General features: G+C 38.1%; 1 protein-coding gene across 2 annotated transcripts in view; it reads right to left on the reverse strand.

Moving 5' to 3' along the window:
- The window catches only part of LOC129770687 (potassium voltage-gated channel protein Shal), a 455,955-nt gene that overhangs the window by 387,037 nt on the left and 45,922 nt on the right, over window positions 1-22,996 (reverse strand). For both annotated transcript variants that reach the window (XM_055773663.1, XM_055773664.1), the window contains exon 2: window positions 4,257-4,283. The gene's annotated coding sequence lies outside the window, so the exon portion shown is untranslated. The remainder of the gene's footprint in view (window positions 1-4,256; window positions 4,284-22,996) is intronic.

Genomic DNA, 22,996 nt, shown 5'->3' on the forward strand with positions numbered 1-22,996 from the left:
AATAGTAGCCCTGAAAAGCTATAAAAAAAAGTCTTATTCTAAAAATAACAAAATCAAACATCGATATTCTTTTTTTTTTTTTTGCGATAGTTTTTTCCATTACAGATACACACATCCAAGAAAAAATCTGTGCAAAAATTGGAATGTCACTTTTTCCCCACACATTTTTTGGGACTCTAATGTTGATATTAGCTGTTCGCTGGGTGAAGCTGGAATTGGGAATGAAATTTATTTTATTTTTGCTTTTTATGTTCCCTAAATTTGGGTGTAGTAGTTTTTTGTCGTTCAAATGTTGGGTTAGCTTTCTGGTAATGAATAAGATTTGATGTCTTGAACGAGGATCTCTCTCGTTCGTTCTTACATTCTTCAGAGAAAAGTGAAGTTATCAACTGAGACAGCAATGATTAGGATGTACAATTTTGAAAAAATCATGTTTTCTTCCAGATGAACCAATATAAAAGTTGGATAAATATGACTCGGCTTTAAAGTCACTCTTTTCGTTTGAACAACATTTTCGAAAATAATTGAATTTGGAGCAAAACTTTTTTAGTTTATATCTGATTCATTGTCCAATTAAGCCGAATACTTCAATACTATCAGTGCGATTATCCGATCCGCATTCAGCGGAAACATCTGAGCACAGAACTGGAACGATTTTGGCAAACATGAAAACTGTGGTCCACTACACGGGCCAACCTCCCACTGCCAATAGTGGAACAAAGAAAACACAACGCGCAGCACGATGTTTGGGGATACAGAAGATACAGAAGGAAATTATAAAATATAGGAGTTTGTGTCCAAGATACGACCGCATTGTTGACGTAGAACTACGCTGTTATTTTATATAATTCGCTTATTTATACCTTCGGATATTATTCTATAATGCTGTGAAATTTTAGAAACTAATCTCTGAAATAGTATTGCCTCAAAGGAATCGCACCTCTAGGCATCGTCCGTACAACGTAAACCAAGCGCCAAACAAGCGTTCGCCATAGCATGCATACAGAGCCATACATTGGTGGCTTTAAACTACTAGGAATATAAACACTTCTCATCATTTTGCGCTATACTCAAAAGAAACGCTTCTGTTAATATTACTGGTCTCGAAAAAAGTTGCATTACTTTCTCATGCTCGAGAGAAGCGCAGCTGTCACCCTTAGTGGAGGAAGTTTTGCCACTGGCAAGCGAAACCTAATCACATACAAAATTCCAGAACGACATCTACTTTATTCGTGACTAAACAAGCGAAATAAACTCTTTTTGTTAATAACAACCTCGAAAACAGTAGCAATGCTTCATTATGATCAATATTAGCGCAAATGCAATCCTAGTTGAAGACAGTTTTGCGACTGGCACGCAAACCCAAATAACTTATAACATTCCAGTAAGACATTCAAGATACTTGGTATTCCCCAAATATTTTTTGGTGCACAACTTTTACGCCTGATTCGCCATAACGTCAGTTTAATGCATTGATGCATTCTCAAAGGCACCAACGAAGCCCTTATGATGACGGAAAACAAACAATGTTATCTGCTTGGAAAAAGACTGAATTATGCCACACAGCTTGTACTCTGCTGTAACACCCATCGATGCGAATTCGCTGATGAATTTGTCAAGAGCGACCGCCTTCACCACCAGCGGGGGAAGCTTTTGGTTGCTGCCTGGGTAGCGACGTTTACATTTTCGACCTAAGCGCCGAAATCACCTACTTCGATGTTGTTCGATGCGGTGTCACAATCGCGAAGGCTCGGTTCAGTGCGAGAGCTTTTCACTGCACCAACTAGAGATGGGCAAACCGTTCACAAACGGTGCAAAAGAACTAGTTCGCCGAAAAGAGTGTTCTTTTTCAAAGAACGGTATACTATCCACGAACTGATTCCGAAAGAACGGTTTGCGAGTGAACTGTTTGAAAGTGAACTGTTTGTGAACGAACTGTTTGCGAGTGAACTGTTTAAGAGCGAACTGATTGAGAGTGAACTGTTTGTGAACGAACTGATTAAGAGTGAACTGTCTGGGAACGAACTGTTTGAGAGCGAAGTGTTTGTTGCGGGCGAACTGTTTGCGAACGAACGAGTGCAGCTGAACTAATTTGTGCTGGACGGAATAGATTAATATAACGGCCGTTTTTTATATGTATTCATTACCGTCAAACGGTAACGAACAAAAAAAGTAGGAAGTTCAACTGTCTAACTGAAAATGATTAATGAATTTCAGTGTGACACATAACAGGGTGGAATGGTAGATGAAGTGTATATGGATCGGTAAACAAAATAAATTATATCGTCATTGATTACCTTGAATATGAAGTTTATGGGGAAGAAACAAAAAGCAAGTTGAAAGTACTTACTATTTCGTGTTATTTTGAGGTAAAATACACATGAAATCATGAAGCTTTATTTTTAATATACAGATATGGTATTGGGATTTCTTTGCATTGTCTTATTCTTATTATAAGTCTTATTCTAAGGTATCGGGAGCAGACTCACAATCAAGTCATATTGGTTCTACTGCTCAATCTACCTTAGAGAGAATTGAGTCATTGAGAATTATGAATATGAGTCATGAAGATTATTAACATTTCATTTCGTTTCATTATTGTGATGCGATTTAACGCGGTTTCTAGATGACCTCGCATGATAATCGCTGCCATCCTCCTAGTATAGATATAATTTTTCGCTGTACAATTGCCCATGTTGTAACTGGACTATCTTCAACTGCACTTATCTATAACATGGCGTACGTTAACTGGGCTGCAAAGCAGTTACGTACTAATAGATATCATCTTCAATTTGAAGTATTGCTTTTGTTATTTTACAGTTATGTTAGCGAGTAAAATTCGATAATTGTATTGATTTTCCGGTCCAATTGACGAACGATCACTGTATGGGTGACACTCTCCTCGTTGCTTTGATGAAATCTTGCATGAATTTGAGTGATGCATGAAATCTTGCATCTGATTATTTCAACATGTCGAAAAAGGTCTTGTTAATTTGTTTGATAGAACGAATTATTGCAAACAATTTTGTATTGCGTACAACATCCGTGGGAAATTGAAAGAGAAAATGCAGAATACATGATTTAGCTTTGTATCCGCTCCCAAAACATACCTCTTTTATTTGTTAAATTGCTCACTTGTTTTATTATTTACACTGTTAATGTCTCAGGCGAAATGCTGGATAAATTTGCCGTCCAATGGTATATATTATAACATATATCCTAAGAACGATTCTGCATAATATGCATTTGAAAACTCTTAATAAACATTACATTTTTCGTAGAGTGACCCCCCTATATAGAAATCAAAGACGTAGTCCAACGTCAAAAGTTCTTCGTTCGAAATAAAAATTCTTAAAGAAAAGAACTCAAACTTGAAATATGTATTTTCGGATACCTTGAAAATACATATTTCAAGTTTGAGTTCTTTTCTTTAAGAATTTTTATTTCGAAGGTTTAGGAAATTTCAACATCAAGGTCGTAGAAACTTCCCGGGCAGAAGCATGTCTGTTTCATGAACACTTCATTGGAGCCCATTTCCGAGGGAGGTACCTCTATTTATGTGTACTCTAAAGTTTTCCCAAAACTTCCCATCTGCACCGCAGCTAATCAGCGTTCTGCACTTGACCCCCAGCTGGACTGAATCCGAAACGACAGAATTAATTCAGTCCGCCATCCGCTGGGGTGCAGTTTTCAAACAGCATCAACAGTATTTTGCCAGCAGCTGCGACAACGGCTGCTGCCGGTCGGTGCATGCCTCCTCCACTGCAAAACTAGATTCAGTTCAGTGAATCTAATAAGTTTTTCTTCTGGGCATTTGTTTTTCAATATGCTTGCTGTCAAAATTAGCCCCCAGTACCTCGCTCTTGCTCGTGGGAGTGCTTCGTGTGCACTGCCAGCCAGTGCAGCCATCGTTATATTCTTGAAGTTGGGTTATTCCCGACCCCAGGGCCCGGCCAGTTCTGAGTTTATCAAAGTTTGCTCATAGCTGAGTTTTTTTTTCTCTGCTTCTGCAGTGCTGCAGAGAACAACGCTTTGTTCAGCATAATTGATTGAAGGTTAAATTGAGCTCATTGTGGGAGTTTTGGAAGTAAAAAGTGCAGTGAGTTATTCGACAGAGTTCGGAAAATTTCTCCAGTTTCTCTTCGGAGATGTTTATATTGAGTTGAATTACGCTAATGACAGGTTCATTATGGGTTTTCATGATTATGATTGTTATTATTCAGAAATTTAATTTGGGAAATTTGGGTCACACTTACCGAGACAGTATCGTGGCAATGAGGAGCCTGAAAATTAAACAAGAATGAATGATTACTTTTGTATCTCACGATCCCTAAACAGAATACATTCATGATGGAAAGGTAACAAATAGTAGTCAAAATAAACAGAAACATCTCCCTAGTGATAGTGCTTCATTGCAACCGAATAGTTTACAGTGTTTGATAAAAAGGATGATAATACAATTATTTGTGAAATGAACAATCTTCGCCGTGACGATTGTTACAAGGTCTTTATCTTTGAACGGAGGAGAACATATTCTTTTTTGTAATGATAAAACTGTTGTTTGTTTGAAAAATATTTTTTTGTTGTGAAAATACTGTGTGGTCTTATGTAACCGCAAACCTTTTTTATAGTCATGCGTTTTACGGTCAAAATTCAGTCAAATGGGTTTCACAAAACAAAATATTTTGTTTTTGTTTTGAAACACAATTAGTATAAAACACAGGATAAAATATTCCACTAAGCTTCCGTTTGGACGAATCCAAACAGAGGCCCGTTTAACTTCTGTCGTCAATTTCTGAATAGCCAATTCGTCCACTTTGTTCGCCGTAAAACGTCTGTTTGTCTCAACTACATTTCGCTATCGATATTTTTTTATGTCTTCTCAAAGTTCCGCTTAACGATGACCCAATATTCCACAATTATTCGTAGCTCTAGCGAGTTGAGGAGGTTTTATTCTTGGACATCTACCTCCACATTGTTGGTGACATATTACTCCACGGTCTTTGCTTTATAATGACGGGACACCAAACAATCATGTTACTTCAGGGAAGGCGACAGAAGTTTTTCCAAACACTAGCTCACATAATTTACTTGGTTAACTGTCATGGTTGCAATGAAAATGTCGCTTTTAAGCCACGGGTACAGGTAAACCGTCAAACCAAATTTTTCGAGAATCGAACAGTTTCTTCTACTGTTCCACACGCTTGTGAGTGTCTTTCACTTCTCCTCATCCGGTTTCCGTTCAAAGCTCCTGCTCAGGAAGTTGTTTTAACCCTTTGCGGTCATTTGTCTGCTCGCAGCCACCACAGCAAGAGATCATACTAAATACGTTATTCAACGATTTTTACATAAAAGGGTGTGTCACATCAAATTGCATCACGAAAAAAACGCTGTAGAAATTTAATTTTTAGGAATTATATTTTCAGCTTTCGCTTATAATCAGATAAGAGTGTATAGATCACGTTGGCCATGCTTCACTGTCAATTTTTCGTAAATTTGGAAAAATGTCGTCGAACGAAAAAGAGCGTCGTGAATTAATCCTGTGCACTCATTTCGAGAATCCGGAGTTGTCACATCGGGATATCGGTAAGATGCTGGGAATCGTCCAATCCACGGTCAGCAGAGTACTAAAACCATACTTCGAGAACCTAACCATCGACCGGAAGGTGAAGAACGGCAAAAATGGATGCTCCGTCAGTGAAAAAGATCACAAGCGCGTAGTTAAGCAGTTTAGACGTGATCCGAGAAGTTCGGTCCGGGATGTCGCCAATAAGCTGAATTTGTCAAGTTCATTCGTCCAGCGGATCAAGCAGCGGGAGGGCCTGCGTAAGTACAAGGTTCAGAAGGCTCCTAACCGCGACGAAAGGCAAAACATGGTGGGGAAGACGCGAGCCCGGAAGCTGTACACCGAAATGCTGACGAAGCCGCATTGCCTGGTAATGGACGACGAAACCTACGTCAAAGCGGACTTTCGTCAGCTGCCGTGCCTGTTGTTCTTCTCCGCAGAGGACAAATTCAGCGTTCCGGAGGAGATTCGCAAGCAGAAACTATCCAAGTTTGCCAAAAAGTACATGGTGTGGCAAGCGATCTGCTCTTGCGGAAAGCGGAGCGCCCCCTTCGTGATGACCGGCACGGTAAACGGGCAGGTTTACCTTAAGGAGTGCCTACAGAAGCGCTTACTACCACTATTGAAGCAGCACGAGGGCCCGACCATCTTCTGGCCGGATCTCGCTTCGTGCCACTATTCAAAGGACGTGTTGGAGTGGTACGAAGCCAACGGGGTCACCTTCGTGACAAAGGAAATGAACCCGCCCAACGCGCCGGAGCTTCGCCCAATAGAGAAATATTGGGCGATTATGAAGCAGGCCCTCCGGAAGAACCCAAAAGTTGTCAAATCGGAGGCGGACTTCAAGAGAAAATGGATTTCTGTTCAAAAAAAACTACAACCTGACGTTGTACAGAACCTTATGGACGGGGTAAAGAGGAAGGTGCGAGCAAACGGGCTTGGGCTCGAAGTATGAATAAAAAGAAAATGCCAAAAGTTGTTTAATAGTTTTTATTTTACTGTCTAAAATTTTCAAAAGAATCGGTCTGCTGGACGAATTTCTACAGCGTTTTTTCCATGATGCAATTTGATGTGATACACCCTTTATTACATTTTTTTTCTAAACGAATTTTGATTTGTAATGGACTTTTCCACAATGGTATACGCAGTTTCTATGAACGCTACGTAACGGTACTCGGTATAAACAAAATATTTTTAGCGTGGAAAGATAAGAGGATCTCTTTCAAGGGAAATTAATTCCGACCGCAAAGGGTTAAGTTTGATTGACGTAGGTCTCATCGTCCATCACAATCGAACATCGTCAGCATTGTCGTGTACAGCTTCCGGGATTGTGTTTAGGTCGTCTTATTTTGCAATCCTCGCAATTTGGAATCACTACTTTTCGGTAAGTCGACAGCCCGGTCCCTTTTTTCTAGCTCAATGTGGGGAATTAGAAGCCCTTGTTTCAACCCTATTTTAACATATTTCATGCGAATAATTTTAGAATTGCTTTAGATTGTTAGGGAGTATCCAAATCGTTGGTGCAAAAATTTCGTAATTCCATCAAGAAATGACAGAGCAATAAACCCTCAAAATTGAACAGAATTAGTGACACGAGTTCTATTTTTTTAATTTATCCCCTTAAAATGTTCCCGAAAGACGTAATCCTACGTCGAAAAGCATTTTTTCGATGTGGAATTGAAATAATCGGAAAGTAATGAAAATATCCTGGAAATACTTCAAACAAAATGTTTTCTGCGTTGTTATTTTGATAAATTCCATGATATCAATCTATCAATATTAATATGATCGGTGATAATCCGAGACGGAAAAATAATATCAGAAACACTTCCCTGGCATTATTGCGCATTAGCGATAAACAATTCATTTGATTAATTTTAGAAAAAAGTGCCAACATTTATGTGTCCTTCGCACTAATTTTATATGTAAAATCAACGGAACAATTCAATTATTTTTATGATTTCTGAATACGTTCACGTTTTAAACATAAGCGTATGTAAACATATTCAACCTTCCTCGCGTATAGGTCTGACAGACCGATCATGAATGAGATGACTTTTTATTCAGTCTATTAAAACTAAATTAAGGTCAAGAAAAAATATTCTCTGGAGTTTTTTCATTCAATTATATCTTTTTCTTTGAATGAATACCAATAACGCCTAAGAATACATAATAGCAATATTACAGAGACGCGCACAGTTTTTTAGTACACGAGTTACGATTGTTCGCGCGAGTATAGGAGTATTGACGAATAGCTAACAATCGATTAGATAGCATGCGATTCATAAATTTGTCATTAAATTGTGGATTTAGAATAAAGCAAGAATTGGTCAGGATTTTGAAAACAATACAGCGCATACTTTAGAAGTTACCAGTGTTTGCCGATCGACAGTTTCACTAAGTAATTCGCTTTCGTTCGTTAAAATATGATCTTACAGAAGTCCTTTTCCCCAGTGGTATTCATCACCTCATGATACACGAGCAGGCAAACCAAAACCGTCATGATCGGTTTCGGTGCAAAAAGTTTCTATTCTTCTTTGCCTATAACTCATTACATGTCGAACCTCTCCATGCGATTTTTTTTGCGCGATTTTTTTGTGCGGTTTTTCGTTCTTGTGCGGTTTTTTTTGTGCGGTATATGAAAAGAATCATATTTGAAGAAGGTATCGTCCATTTAGTTTTTTTTCTCGATGGTTTCTATGCACTTCAGTGCGAAAAAAGCATATTTGCGTCTCAATTATCCACTTCTGAAATCATTCCCCTCCTCCTATCAAATGCTCTAAGTTTTTCTAAGTTTTTGCATGACATGATATCTAATAGCATCACGTTTCGGCATGCAACTAAAAGCACAAAACAGCCACGCGCAACCGGAGAGGCAAACTGTCCCATCGCAAAGCAGGGAAACAAAAGGAAATTGAATGGTGAATGGCGTGGATTTGAGTTATTTTCATGGGGGAAACTTTTTTTATGCGGTTCCTATCTACCGCAAAAAAAAAGTTTTTTTCAAAATGTGTACCGAACACGATATTTTAAAGCTACTGATGAAGTTTTGTACGATTTTTTAAGCGGTCTCTATCCCCCGCACAAAAAAGGTTTGCCTGTATATTCATATAGACCGCAAAGTTTTACTAGCAACAACGCTCCAGCGAGAAACAAAAACTCTCTCGTTCTAGCTCTTCTCCCATACGTCGCTCTCCGCAAGTGATGATCGAATGATGACGTATTTTTTCATGTATCATTTATCGCTCTGCACTTGTCTGTGTAGCGGTTATTTGCTATCGAGATGAAGAATAGAAGATGGGAGGATTCTCGAGTTTTGGTTGTGTTAAACTTTGATTGTATTAGTAGCCAGGAAGATAGGAAGTTCACATACCAGGCATATCAGTCAGTTACTCAAATGGTACAAAATTGAATGTATCAACGAATAACGTTGAAAGAGGATATACAGAAACTAATTACATATTTCCAAAAAATATTTTTCACATTATAAAAAAAACAGAACATGTCAATTTTTTCTCTGATTTCTGCTTATATCAGAAATAGTATTCTAATGTCTACTATGTTTGGATTTTAGAGCAACTTCATGGAGTTTTATCTCTTGTCAGCAATTGTAATTACTTGTTTCACAATTGAGTGCAGAACACTTCATTCATCTAAAACTAAGACACAAGCGGAAAACTTTTCGTCTCAATCTAGGTCATACGGAATCAATTAAATTTATTTTTCAAGTGAAAAAAAAACATTTACATGAAAAAAACTTGCAATCTTTTTTCCCATGCACTGTCGAATGTTTCTCTGTCAAAGGAACAAAAGATTCTGTTACTCTGACTTTGTTCATTTACGTTTTTGGTCGACGTAACGAGAAGTAAAATTAAATCGAAATTAAGTTTAAAAGACCTCAATAATGCTGAAATCTCAGTTTCTGCTAAAATGTCAATTGGTCTCTTATGATTTTTAACGCTAGCATTGATTTGAGAAAAAAAAACTAGTTCGTTCATTTCATCTGTTTATTTTTACTTTAAATAACAACACTTTTCCTATGTAGTGGACTATTATAAGAAAAGTAACATACATAAACAAAATCTGTGACGTCACAGATTTAAAAATCTTCCCACCTTTTATTTTCCGTCTCGATTTGCTATAGCTACAACGGGACGGTATATGCGGTTCAAACTTGTATGCAGGCTTCGAGAAAAATGTGCTATGTTAGGTACAGCTCGGATATGCGATCAACAGGCTCTGTTCCTCGCTTCGTATATTCATTTGGTGCAACTAAAGTGAATACTGTCATTCGGTTAAGTATTTAAATCATCCATGCATGTTAGGTTATACATCCGTGAATGGTTCGTAGCATGACAAATTGTAATTCATTCAATATTGACAGATATCCAAACACTGGAAGTTACGGATGAAGGAAACGGATAGCATTATAGCGTACTCTGGTTGAATTTAAAAAATATTTCAAAAAAACTTCAATTCAACAACATTTTCTTCTATTTGTTTATCACTTTTATCACCTGTTTATCCTTTCGAATATCATTTTAGAATGAACGAATTTTTGAAAATAACTCTATAGTAGAAATGGGGCGTACTATGCATCGTGTATGTCTAACTATACATTTTTTCTCTATTTAAAAACATGTCAAGAACATGTCAAACGTGAGTATGTACACACAAAAATGTTACGAACAAAACATAATTTTTTTCAGGAGTCTTCATACAAAAATGACTTATATTCCAAAAACCACAAAAGATAGAAAGTTGTTCGACAAAAGTTTATATTTTAACAAGATCTAAAACTTTGTCGAATACACTATATCGCTGTCTTGACTTTAAACAAAATTAGGATAAGTTGTATTTTTTTTAAAGAAAACATGAAAAAGTTGTTGTTCGAAAAACTTTTTTCCTGTAAAAGTGCCCATTATCCGATGTATGGACGACTTGTTGGAAATTGTAAGGGCTATTCGTGTATGTATATATATATATATATATATATATATATATATATATATATATATATATATATATATATATATATATATATATATATATATATATATATATATATATATATATATATATATATATATATATGTATGTATATATATATATATATATATATATATATATATATATATATATATATATATATATATATATGAAAATATATATATATATATTTTTTTTTTTTTGGGAATTTTAAAAAAATACGTTTTTGAAAAAAATTAATTTTAATTTTTAAAATAACTTTTTTGTCAGCGAAATTTTTTTCCACAAATTTTTCGGCATTTTTTTGTAAAAATTTAAACAATTTCCTACATTTCATCCTTTGACAAGAGTTTTGTGGGTATCATAGTTTTAAAGTTATAAACTTTCGTAAAAAATTAGGAAAAAAAATTAACTTTTTCCAAAAGGTAGTCTCATTCTTTTTAGAATATTTCAAGTATGCAAAGTTGCTTAAATGACCGATGTCATTACACCCACAACGTTTTACGTTTTATCTGAGATCGTGCTGCCAACTCCTAAGACGAGTTGGCATGAAATCCGTCATAAACAAAAGTTGTCATTCATGCTTGAGGAAAGGATTAATGGAAAACTCCATGTATTGCGGCCCTGTGTAGATGTAAAGAGCATTGTTCTGTATGTTCAAATATAAAGATAAAAGGCGAAAGACGCCAAACTAACTATTTATGTGATACATGCGAAAGATATCATACGAAGAATAATTATACCGAATATTTTTTAAAAATAAACACAAAAACATAAACCATGTTATTTATTTATTGTAAAGCTAGTCGAAGACGCAGACTTTTGCATCTTTCCTCCTTAGATTGAACATGAGAAAGCCGTACTCCACGCTACATATGAATGCCAAAATGACTCTAATTCAGACTGATTCAAATGCTATATGAAATCAGGCTATAACTATCATTGGATCGTTATTTTGAAAAATCTGTAAATATGTATGAAAACCAAAAAAAAACTCTGTAATCTGTATCTACAGATTATAAAAATCTGAAAAATCTGTATAAATACAGATTATTCTGTATCATGATGCTCGGTACAATGGGCATCGAGCTCGACCGATCCACACATCAGCAGAAAACCAAGCAGCAAACGCATATTTTATTGTGCTGCTTCTTATTCTTATTTTTATAAATAGCAGTTGCTGTTCAAGTGGTCCCATGTTAAACAAAATAAATCTATTGGCAATCATCTTCTCACGAAACAATCCACATTAGACTGTCTACATTCTACATTCTGTTCCTGATTGCGATGAACGATTGATGATGAACAGGCCTTTATCAACCATGTTTCCGTTGTACACAAACAGTAAATTGTTGAGTTTGTACATTCCACGCTGTTAAAGCTGTTGATTCGTCCGCATACATTTCATCAAAACGCCATCAATTGCATCTCGATGCACTTATCTCGTTTCTCAACACTCAGCATTCAAGCTTTCAAGCTTGCAATTATCGTCGATTCTTCCCCTTCTCACGCGCTGCTGAAATGGAATTACCACCGAAGGGGGGCCGTGAAAAACCCCGGAAATTAATTCACGAAAGGATTATCGAACTGAAATTAATTTCAATTTCGCTCCATGGTTCGATGCGCTGTATTCGATCATCGGATAGTTTCCGATAAATGGGTTACTTTCAGGAAATTTAACGACGTCTTTGATGGTGGTGCCCCATATGGATAGCTTCACTTCATGTGTTCAATCCTTTCAGCTTCAAGCCAATAGCGAAGCTATATTTTCGGATTAACATTAAAATCCCAGCCATGAATGCAATCAGAGTAATTAAATTGTTCACAGAGCAATTGGACGGTTTTCCACCACCCCCGTGGCACTTATTCCTGCTGTGCTTGCAGTTTTGCCAGAGCACTTCTACTAATTGCGATTTTTATGGTTGAACAAGATGAGTGCATGCAATTTAACAAGACAAAGTTGTAAATGGAGTTTATGTGTGTTTTTGTACAATGAAAATTCACTTTGCACACAGTGTTTAACTGAGCTGTCGCTGGTCATCAAAATTGTGTTATTGTAAAGTTTGTGTTAATGTCCGGTATTCTTTGGGTTGGCTTCACTTTTTTTTGCAACATTTCTGCTAGTAGATTTAGCTGAATTAAGGGAACTTTATTCACAATGATTAGTTGTATCAGGTTGTTAATTATTTAATCTGTTTTAATCTGCTCCCACAAACTAATATCTGTTTGCAGACCTTGAAAAATCTCCGGAAAAATACCCGAGGTACCTAAAAAGAACAGAAGCTTATTTGCAGATCGAATTCTGAATGGTGCAGGAATAATGGCAGCATTGACTTCCGTGCCGTCTTAAAACGTAACTTTTTTGTGGAATTGATTCACATTCGCTCGAAAACTCAATTGAAGCCTTTTTGGGAAACGATTTCCCGGGCAATCAACTTGTTTTAAAAATCTGTCAGTTATTAAACTATAATCATTTTCCCTAAGATAATTCAGACAGTTCAGATAGGAATATGCGTAAGAATAAGAGATCGGAGCATCATAAGCATCGTCATCATTGCACCATCACTGAAAATTTCCTAGAAAGAAACAATTCCACCGCAGGTTGAGAATGGTTGATGTTTATATTACATACGAATCGACTGTCAAGTTCGAGATAACCTTCATTCAAAACATCGGTTACTCCTCGGTTAAACGGTGCGTGATAGAAAAAGAAACAAAACAAACACTATCCGGCCGACAGCAAAACATAAACCCGTTTCGTCCCACTTGACATAGCAAACAAACAGAACTCTACGGCCACATGGCAGCCGGGCTCGAAATGAATAAATAATGCCACGCCAACATCCCAACACCTTCGCCTCCCGGAGTCGGATAGTGGGGGCGGGATAGAGAGAGAGAGCAAGTGTGTAACATGTACACCACTAGCTGGCGGTGGGTGGGAGGTCTGCTAATTTATTCCAGTCAACCCGTTGATTGACATCTGATGCAGTCGACGGCTCGGAAAGGCACAACAGAGTTTCACAGAATTCGGAACGGCGCACATATGCAATGTTTCCCAATCACATGCGGCATGCAAGTTTCTCGCATGTCTGCAAGCCGAGCGTCTTTCCTGTTTCCATATGTGCAAAATGGGGGTGATAGAGTTGCACATATGTTTCAATCACTCACAGTCTCGGTACATTATTATGTCACTATCGAGCCATGAGAAAATCGTTCTATACCATTGGCATGTGGCTTTGAGTGGTGTGGCGTGGCGGGGAAGTGGTGTGGTGTGAGAGATGCCAGAGGAAGAGTGTAAGCGCTTCTTTCAGACTTCATTCCAGCCAAATGTTGACGCGGGAATGCATTATGTATTGTTTCACATTCCCTTCGCACACTTATCCGAACTCCTTACAACAGCCAAGAACGAGCTGATCGATGTCGAAATAGGAGATTTTCCGGGAAAACGGATGCCTTATAATATCACGAACAACCTGTCGTCCGTCAATCGGTTACGTTCGTATTTCAAATGTGACATAGAGTGAACGGGTATGAATATTGGTTGTGTATAACTCCTGTATCATGTCCTTACGCAGAAAAACAATCTATCATTTGCACCACAAACTTGCATGTACAAGTTGATTGAAGGGTACAATATGTAGTGAGAAAAGATATTCGCTACCTTGCAAACATGGTTCGTTTATGATCAGTATTGCTGATACGGTTGATAATTGAGCAACTCTGCACAGAATCAACAAACTGGTCGTTCCTGACTCGAGTGCACAAGGCACCAAGATAGCCCATTTGAGTATCACAATCTGGATTGCACGTGGAAGGTAATCCAAGATCCCCACGGTAGTGACCACCTGCCAATAATTTTATCGATCGCCAATGAATCAGGTTCTCGTGAGTCAGTCGATATTGCGTATGACCTCACGAAAAATATTGACTGGAGAAAATTTGCAGAAATAATATCTGAAGCACTTGTTTCAATGCATGAACTTCCTCCACTCGAAGAGTATAATTTTATATCGAGTTTGATTTACGAAAGCGCACTTCAAGCTCAAAAGAAACGTATTCCTGCTACCACATTACGACGTCGTCCTCCATCACTTTGGTGGGACAAGGAGTGTTCAAAGGTCTACTTTGAAAAATCATCCGCTTTCAAAAAATTCCGGAAAACTGGACTAGTGGAATGGTTTCGAAAGCACCAAGCTCTAGAAGCCAAACTAAAAGGTCTGATTAAAGCAAAAAAGCGTGGATATTGGCGAAAGTTCGTCAATGGTTTGTCAAGGGAGACCGCTATGAGCACTCTTTGGAATACGGCTAGGAGAATGCGTGGCTGGAACCATACAAATGAAAGTGAGGAATACTCTGACCGTTGGATTTTCAAATTTGCAAAAAAGGTTTGTCCCGATTCCGTTACTGCACAAAGCGTCGTACGCGACATTCCGCTCCAATGCGACTATGAGAATTTTTCGATGGTGGAATTCTCAATTGCCCTCCTCTCATGTAACAATTCAGCTCCGGGGTCGGACAAGATTAAATTCAACTTGTTGAAGAATCTTCCCGACTTGGCAAAACAGCGTTTGCTGAACTTGTTCAACAAGTTTCTGGAGCTGAATATTGTCCCGCATGACTGGAGACAAGTGAGAGTGATAGCCATACGGAAACCCAACAAGCCGGCTTGCGATCACAACTCGTATAGGCCGATTGCAATGTTATCCTGTATTCGTAAATTGTTAGAGAAAATGATTCTACTTCGTTTGGACAAGTGGGTCGAAACGAACAATTTGCTGTCAAATACGCAGTTTGACTTCCGCCGAGGTAGAGGGACAAATGATTGTCTCGCGCTGCTATCTTCTGAAATCCAAATCGCATTTGCTCGCAAAGAACAAATGGCTTCCGTTTTTCTCGATATCAAAGGGGCATTTGATTCAGTTTCCATGGAAATTCTCTCAGAGAAACTTCATAATCGTGGACTTTCACCAATTCTCAACAATTTCCTGTACAATTTACTGTCAGAAAAGCACATGTTTTTCAATCATGGCAGCTTGAAATCTTCTCGATACAGTTTTATGGGCCTACCACAAGGCTCCTGCCTAAGCCCCCTCTTGTACAGTTTTTACGTCAATGATATAGATGATTGTCTAACTAGAGACTGCACGCTGAGACAACTTGCAGACGATGGAGTTATTTCCATCACGGGTACTAATCCCGCCGTTCTGCAAAAATCCTTGCAAGATACCCTGAACAATCTGTTCACGTGGGCTCTCAAGCTGGGTATCGAATTCTCTACGGAGAAAACCGAAATGGTCGTTTTTTCTAGGAAGCACGAACCCGCCCAATTCCAGCTTCACCTATCCGGCAAAACGATCAAGCACTCGATGTTTTTCAAATACCTTGGAGTATATTTTGACTCTAAATGTACCTGGGGAATACACATTGCGTATTTGAAACAGAAATGCCAGCAAAGAATCAATTTTCCCCAAACAATAACCGGAACATGGTGGGGTGCCCATCCAGGAGACCTCATTCAGTTATACAAAACAACGATATTATCAGTGTTAGAATATGGCAGTTTTTGCTTCCGATCAGCTGCCAGGATTCATATTCTCAAGCTGGAGAGAATACAATATCGTTGCTTGCGTATAGCCATGGGGTGTTTGCATTCGACACATACGATGAGTCTCGAAGTTTTGGCAGGAGTACCCCCGCTTACTCTTCGGTTCACAGAATTATCCTACAGATTTCTCATCCGTTGCAAGATCATGAATCCATTGGTGATTGATAACTTCGAAAATCTACTCCAACTGACTCCTCAGTCAAGTTTTATGTCTTTATACCATGAGTACCTTACCCACGACGTGCACCCTTCACCAGGCATCTCCAACCAAGTTTGCTTCCCATACTTTTGCAATTCCTCTGTCATTTTTGATCTGTCCATGCGACAAAAAATCCATGGAATCCCAGATCATCTACGCTCAGATTCTATTCCGCCGATATTTTCGGCAGAATATGGGGGCATAGTTAGATCTGATAAAATGTTCTTTACTGACGGTTCATTCATAAACGGGTCCACTGGCTTTGGCATCTTCAATGAAAATTCCAGTGCCTCTTTCAAACTCAAAGATCCTTGTTCCGTGTATGTTGCTGAACTGGGTGCGATATACTACGCACTGGGGATCATTGAAACATTGCCCATCGACCACTATTTTATTTTTTCAGACAGTCTCAGCTCATTAGTGGCAATCCGCTCAATGAAGGTTGATAAACGCTCATCTTATTTCCTAACAAGAATAAGACAACTATTGAGTGTTTTGGTCGAAAAATTATTCAAGATTACCTTAGCATGGGTTCCCTCTCATTGCTCGATTCCGGGGAATGAGAAAGCGGACTCGCTAGCTAAGGTGGGCGCTTTAGAAGGCACTCTTTTTGAAAGGCAAATTGCTTATAATGAATTTTTCCACATTCCTCGTCAGTATATGCTCGTAAGTTGGCAGCGCATGTGGAGTGAAGATGAGTTCGGTCGTTGGTTACACACGATTATCCCTAAGGTCTCGACGAGGGCATGGTTCAAGGGATTGAATATAGGTCGTGATTTCATTCGCGTGATATCTCGGCTTATGTCCAATCACTACAACCTAAACGCGCATCTCTATCGCATTGGGCTCGCAGCCAAGGATGGAAATCAAGGGAGCATGATGTGATTTACGATTAATCGCAAACTGCACAGATCGCAATCTGTGCAAACTGCGACTAACTATTAATCCTCACCCATCATAACCAAATGATTTTCTCTTGGTAACTCTGAGTTGACCAAAGCATTGCTAGACTGAAGCTAGTTCGAATAATTGAGTTACTCTCCTTCCTCGTTTTGTTTACAACTCCTAACAAGAATTTGCTCCATGGGAATGAGTGTCTCTATGACGTACGCTTTACGATTCTCGCTCTCTCGTCCGGGCGTTCAATTTTCCTTTCCGAGCGTGTTTACTTCGATGAAACTGGGTAAAATAAAAAACTGCGCTGCAGCAGATAGGACGACTTTAATGTTTAATGTTTCACAGAGGATTTCTCAGATGGTGTTTAAATTAATCTACTAGAGACTACAAACAATAATCCCCCTCAAATCACTAATTTTATGAGTTAATGTAAATGCGTTATTGGCCAAGGCTATTACGTCATCGAACACGTGGTCTTGCGAGATATATTTTTCCGCCAGCTCAAATACAGACCTCTTTTTTCGGGCCCGAGTAAACTGGTGGCTAGAAAAGATCTTGATTACCTTGAATTAATCAAAAAACATAAATTAGCGCAAATATGTCAACATGTGTTTTTTTGTGTAAGCACGTAAATATTTGCTCATATTTTTTTTTTGATTGTGGAACTCTACATAATTTGTATGCAGATAGACTATCCACAGTGTGTGGGGGGGAATACTCATACAACTCAAATGGATAATGATTATCTGCTATCACATACTGAGAAATTTTTTGACGTTTGGTTTTACTATTGATTCATTCAAAAAAAAAAGCTTTATTTTTAAATGTTTTTTTATCCCGCGACTGGCTCACCATATTGCACTGCTACTAAAACCGTAGGCTAACTTCAAGGGTATTTTTTATTCATTTTCGGCGAATAATCAATAGAGTGCCGTGTTATGAGACATCAGAATAATAGCAAAAAAAATATTACGATCATAAGGTGTTGGACAGGTTATTCCAGACGACATTGGAATATCTGAACATCAGATCATCTTTAGAAAGGTTAATGACCTTCAAAGGATAAATTTATCTTGGGCACATTGAATTGATGTTCATGACTTCCAGTCGGACGTTTATTCGCTCTGATAATAATTGTGCGTCCTCACAAAGCATATATTCCAATGCCGTCAGTTCACTGAAATTCTTCGCATAACGTTTGATGATAAGGTAGGATGTTGATAATCATTTGCTGCGATACCTATTGTTCCAACAGTATTCATTCGACAATATGAAGACTGAATACCTGAAATTAACCAGATTCAACCTTGCAAATCTGAGAGATGCAACAAGTTTGAAGGGATATAAAAAAAACATTAGTCGTTCGATAAATCTACTGCCACATATGTCGGAAGTCCACGATATATGAATAACATACGTCTATACTAATTCATTACATTTATTCGCAACGAAGAACGTAACCACACAGAATTGAATTAATCAAATATGTGATCCGTTTTATCTACAAAATAAAAAAGGGTCTGAAATTCAACCGAATTCGAAAGGTGTTTCGTGAAGTCACTAATTGAATTACTATTGGAAAAATTATTTGGAGAGAAATGTGAATGTTCAGAATTTATTATTGGAATCTAAAAAACGATTTTGGGCGGGATGAGATTCGCCCAAATGTGCTGGTAATAAAATCAATCAATTGCATCCATTACCCGTCTGCTGTTTATCGGGCGGGAGACGACAGCAAAATAAAGCCGACACGAGACTGAGTCAGTCACTCACTGCGGTCAGTGCAATAGAGAATTAAAAATCCCTCGATGAGTGTCGTAAGATTTCAGTTGATCGTCTCTTGTTACACTTTACGATCAAGAACTCATCATCCGCTCTATGGAATAGGATTAATCGTTTGTGGCTTGTGGCTCACGATAAAACTTGAGTAGTAGAAGTAATGCTTCGAGAGTGCAAGCAGTGGGGATTCCGCTTTCATATTGCTTTTTTGAGATCTTGGTAGCTCACCGTTCCAAGTATTCTCTCTGTGTACATATGAAGAATAAAAGAGCATCGCCTGCTGGGGGTGATTTAAAAACATCCGACTAGAGGGATATACTTATTCATTGATCGTTGAATGTGATTTTTTAACATCCCTGCTCGCAGCAAACAATCTTTGTGATTGTGGCGATGGCTACCACGACATCGAGCATGTTGTCTGGTCGTGTATCCGGTTCCATGCTGCTCGCTCTCAGCTCTCTAGAGCACTAAGAGCACAAGGCAGACAATCGGATATCCCCGTCCGGGATATCTTAGGTAGCCGTGATCCTGATCTTCTGCTTCATCTATACCTGTTCCTCAGAAACGCCGATGTCAACGTTTAATGATGTTTCCTTCGTTGTGTCCCCGTTTCATATCCCTCCTATCCAAACGATAAACTTTTACTTAGTCGCGGCAATACATACACACACTCTTTACAGACACACGGGCCAAAGGTTGTGCAGTCCACTGATCATTCAACAAGAGCCAAAGGTTGTACCGATCATGACAACTCTACACGAACTGATGATTGCGCCGGCTAGTGACCATTCTATCCTGGATTCCTCGAGTCGAGAAAGACGCACCACGCTAGATATGAGGTACAGACTAGGGGGGCGTTGCTGATTAATGGTCATCTGCATCCCAATAGGAAGTATCCCGTGTCGGGCACACGTACAGAGCATTGGAGACAGCAACATCCCAATTACGAAAACACTTGTAATACTAACCTCGAGCCAACCGCGAGTAATCGGTTACATATTACTAACATAGATAATAAGAAAAATCGTATTGAACTCCCGGCCCCGTGAGGCTAACGCCATATGAGCCTTTATAAAAATATATATTTTGGGAAAAAAAAAAGTGTTATACCAGGTAGCAGTTTTGTTCCAGACACTCAGAACGATCAGATGTTAGTCAAACTATTTATTTATTTATTTTATTTTATTTTATTGGAAAATACTTGTAGATTAAGTACTACTCCTTTTCCTTTTTCGTACAATGAAAGCATTGCGATATTTAGATGTGCTGAAATGTGGCAGACTAAAATTTCTGGTTCTTGTATTTCTAAAAGACTAAAATTTTTCTAATAGATACCGAGGGCCTTTGAGAATAATATTATAGGTTGTCAAATAAAAACGGAGTTTAATAAAATCATAAAATGTGCAACCAAGACGTTTGCTCTGAAATGGAGTGATTCTTGAGAACCTCAATAAATCAAATATCCATCGAACACAGCAGTTCACAGCCACCCCCAGTCTATCTAATATTGCTAATGATACATTAGAAGTCAATTGCATGCCGTATGTAATATGGGGGAAGAGCAGCGGTTTGAAAAGCATTATTTTTACAGGAATTTTCAACATCCCAGGCGTGAGCCTCAAGTGACGTAAACTAGCGTATATTTTCGAACCTTAGAAATTAATTCGTTTGTCCCATCCTGAATTATTTTGAAATATTACTCCAAGACTGGTAGCATTATCGACGTAGTCTAAAACATCATTTCCCAGAGTTATATCTGAAGGCCTCTGCTGTCGAGTTATAAACATTACTTTAGTTTTAGACGTGTTGATGGGGAGAAGATTACACTTTGACCAAATGAAAACTTGTTTTAGGTCAGCATTGATAATTTGAGACATCTCAACTACAGATAAATTGAGAGCGTTGAAGTATAGCTGGACGTCGTCAGCAAACATGTGTATCATGCACACTCTTAGCATGGCCGGTAAGTCATTTATGAATAATGAAAATAATAATGGTCCAAGAACCGATCCTTTGGGGAACACCTGATAGTATGTTGGTTTGACTAGAAAGCTTACCGTCACTTTCTACGACTTGAGTCCTTCGAGACAGGTATGATTCGATGAGAGACACGGCAGCACTAGAAAATCCGAATTGACTGGACAATTTTTTTAGAAGTTTTACGTGAGAAACCCTATCGAATGCTTTGGAAAAATCAATAAGTATCAGGAATGCTGTTCCTTTCTTATCAATGGTTCGATGAATGTCATCATAAACCTTTAGAAGTGCTGTAGTAGTGCTATGATTTGAACGGAAACCCGATTGGTAAGGACTGATCAAATCAAAGCGATTGATGAATTATTGAATTTGGCTTTTAACAATTTTCTCAAATGCTTTCGAAAGGGGGCAAATTTTTTTTTTAAATTTTATTCTTTCAGCCTCCTGGGCTGGTTAATATTAGACTTTCAGCCTCCTGGGCTGGTTCGTCTCAGGATAGGGAGCAAAGAATACTTATCGGACAAAGGTTATTCTAATCGGAACCTCTGGGGTGTTTACGAATTGGTATAACTTTCGAAGATTTCCATATACGAGGGTATGTCGAAGTTGAAATAATCAGGTTGAAGACGTAAGTAATAGGAGAAATTACATATGGCAAGATTAGCTTTACAAACTTCAAAGGTAACCCATCTAGCCCAACATCATTAGAAGATATGGGAAAAATTGCAGAAGATACATCTAACTCATCACAAATGTTGAATTTTAACCCATTGTCATTCATCGGAAGAATTGGCAAGAGCTCATCATCACGCGTGAAATTTTCACTAAAATGTTCATTGATCTCCTCACACGTGCTGGAGAGTTGCTCACTATTGATGGCAGAATAGGAAACATTCATCTCTTTCAATTTTTTCCAAAGCACTTTGTTAGAATCAGTAGTCCTAAATACCGAAGATAGATAATCCGACTTGGCTTGATTGATCAGATGGGTAACACGATTGCGAAGTCTTTTATAGTGTGAGTGGTCAGAAGCATTTCTAGTAGTTAACCATTGTCTGTATGCTATATTCCAGGAAATCATTGTATTAAGTATTTCATCATTCATCTGAAAAGTCGTACGTCTTTGTCTTAAAACACGAACCTATCAAAAAGGTCTAATAGACGTGAATTTAAGAAGTCAGCTGCTAGATCTGAATCGTTCATGCTGTATAGTGAGGGTTCGTTATAATCAGACGGGCTTTTGTCTGTTATTCTACCGTCGGAACTGATGCGAGAGCTTATGTTGAAATCCTAAAAGGAAGTGTATCACAATTGAAAGACACCGAAGCGGTGATGGAACATTCAGTAAACAGCTAATCAGTGTTTGCCGATTGACCTTTCCACTGAATAACTCGCTTCCTTTTTTTTTAATTATGATCTTACTAAAGTCATTTCCCCCAGTGGCATTCTTCTGTTGTTTCATGCAACGAATCATGACACAAAAGAGAATGAGAATGAATGAAACACGAACATCATGATCGGTTTCGGTGCAGAAAGTTTATATTCATCTTTACCTCTCATTCATATCGAACCTCTCCATGCATCATGAAGCAGCAGAATCATACGGTATACGCGATGCGTAGTCATTAGGGTGTAAATGAATGTGTGGGAAAAAATCGACCCTAAAATTTCAAAAAGTTATCCCATACAAAATGTTCACCACCTCGTTAATTCACGAATTTCGAGCGTTTTTTAGAGCTTTAAAACAAAGAATATTATTACTATCCATTATATCATTATTTGTTCATCTATCTTTTAACAATAAAACAAAACTTGGATTGAGAAAAAATATTCATAGCTAGCATAGTTAAAAGCTGATGAAGTGAGAGGGTTCAAACAAAATTTGTGCCATGGCGTACACGATTCCAGCCCTTCTGGTAATCTGAAACAAAAAAAAAATCGAACAGATTCTGAGTCAGTAAAGATGTCGCTATCGCATGAACCT

This window comes from Toxorhynchites rutilus, chromosome 2, assembly GCF_029784135.1.
Source record: "Toxorhynchites rutilus septentrionalis strain SRP chromosome 2, ASM2978413v1, whole genome shotgun sequence".
Taxonomy (NCBI): Eukaryota; Metazoa; Arthropoda; class Insecta; order Diptera; family Culicidae; genus Toxorhynchites; species Toxorhynchites rutilus.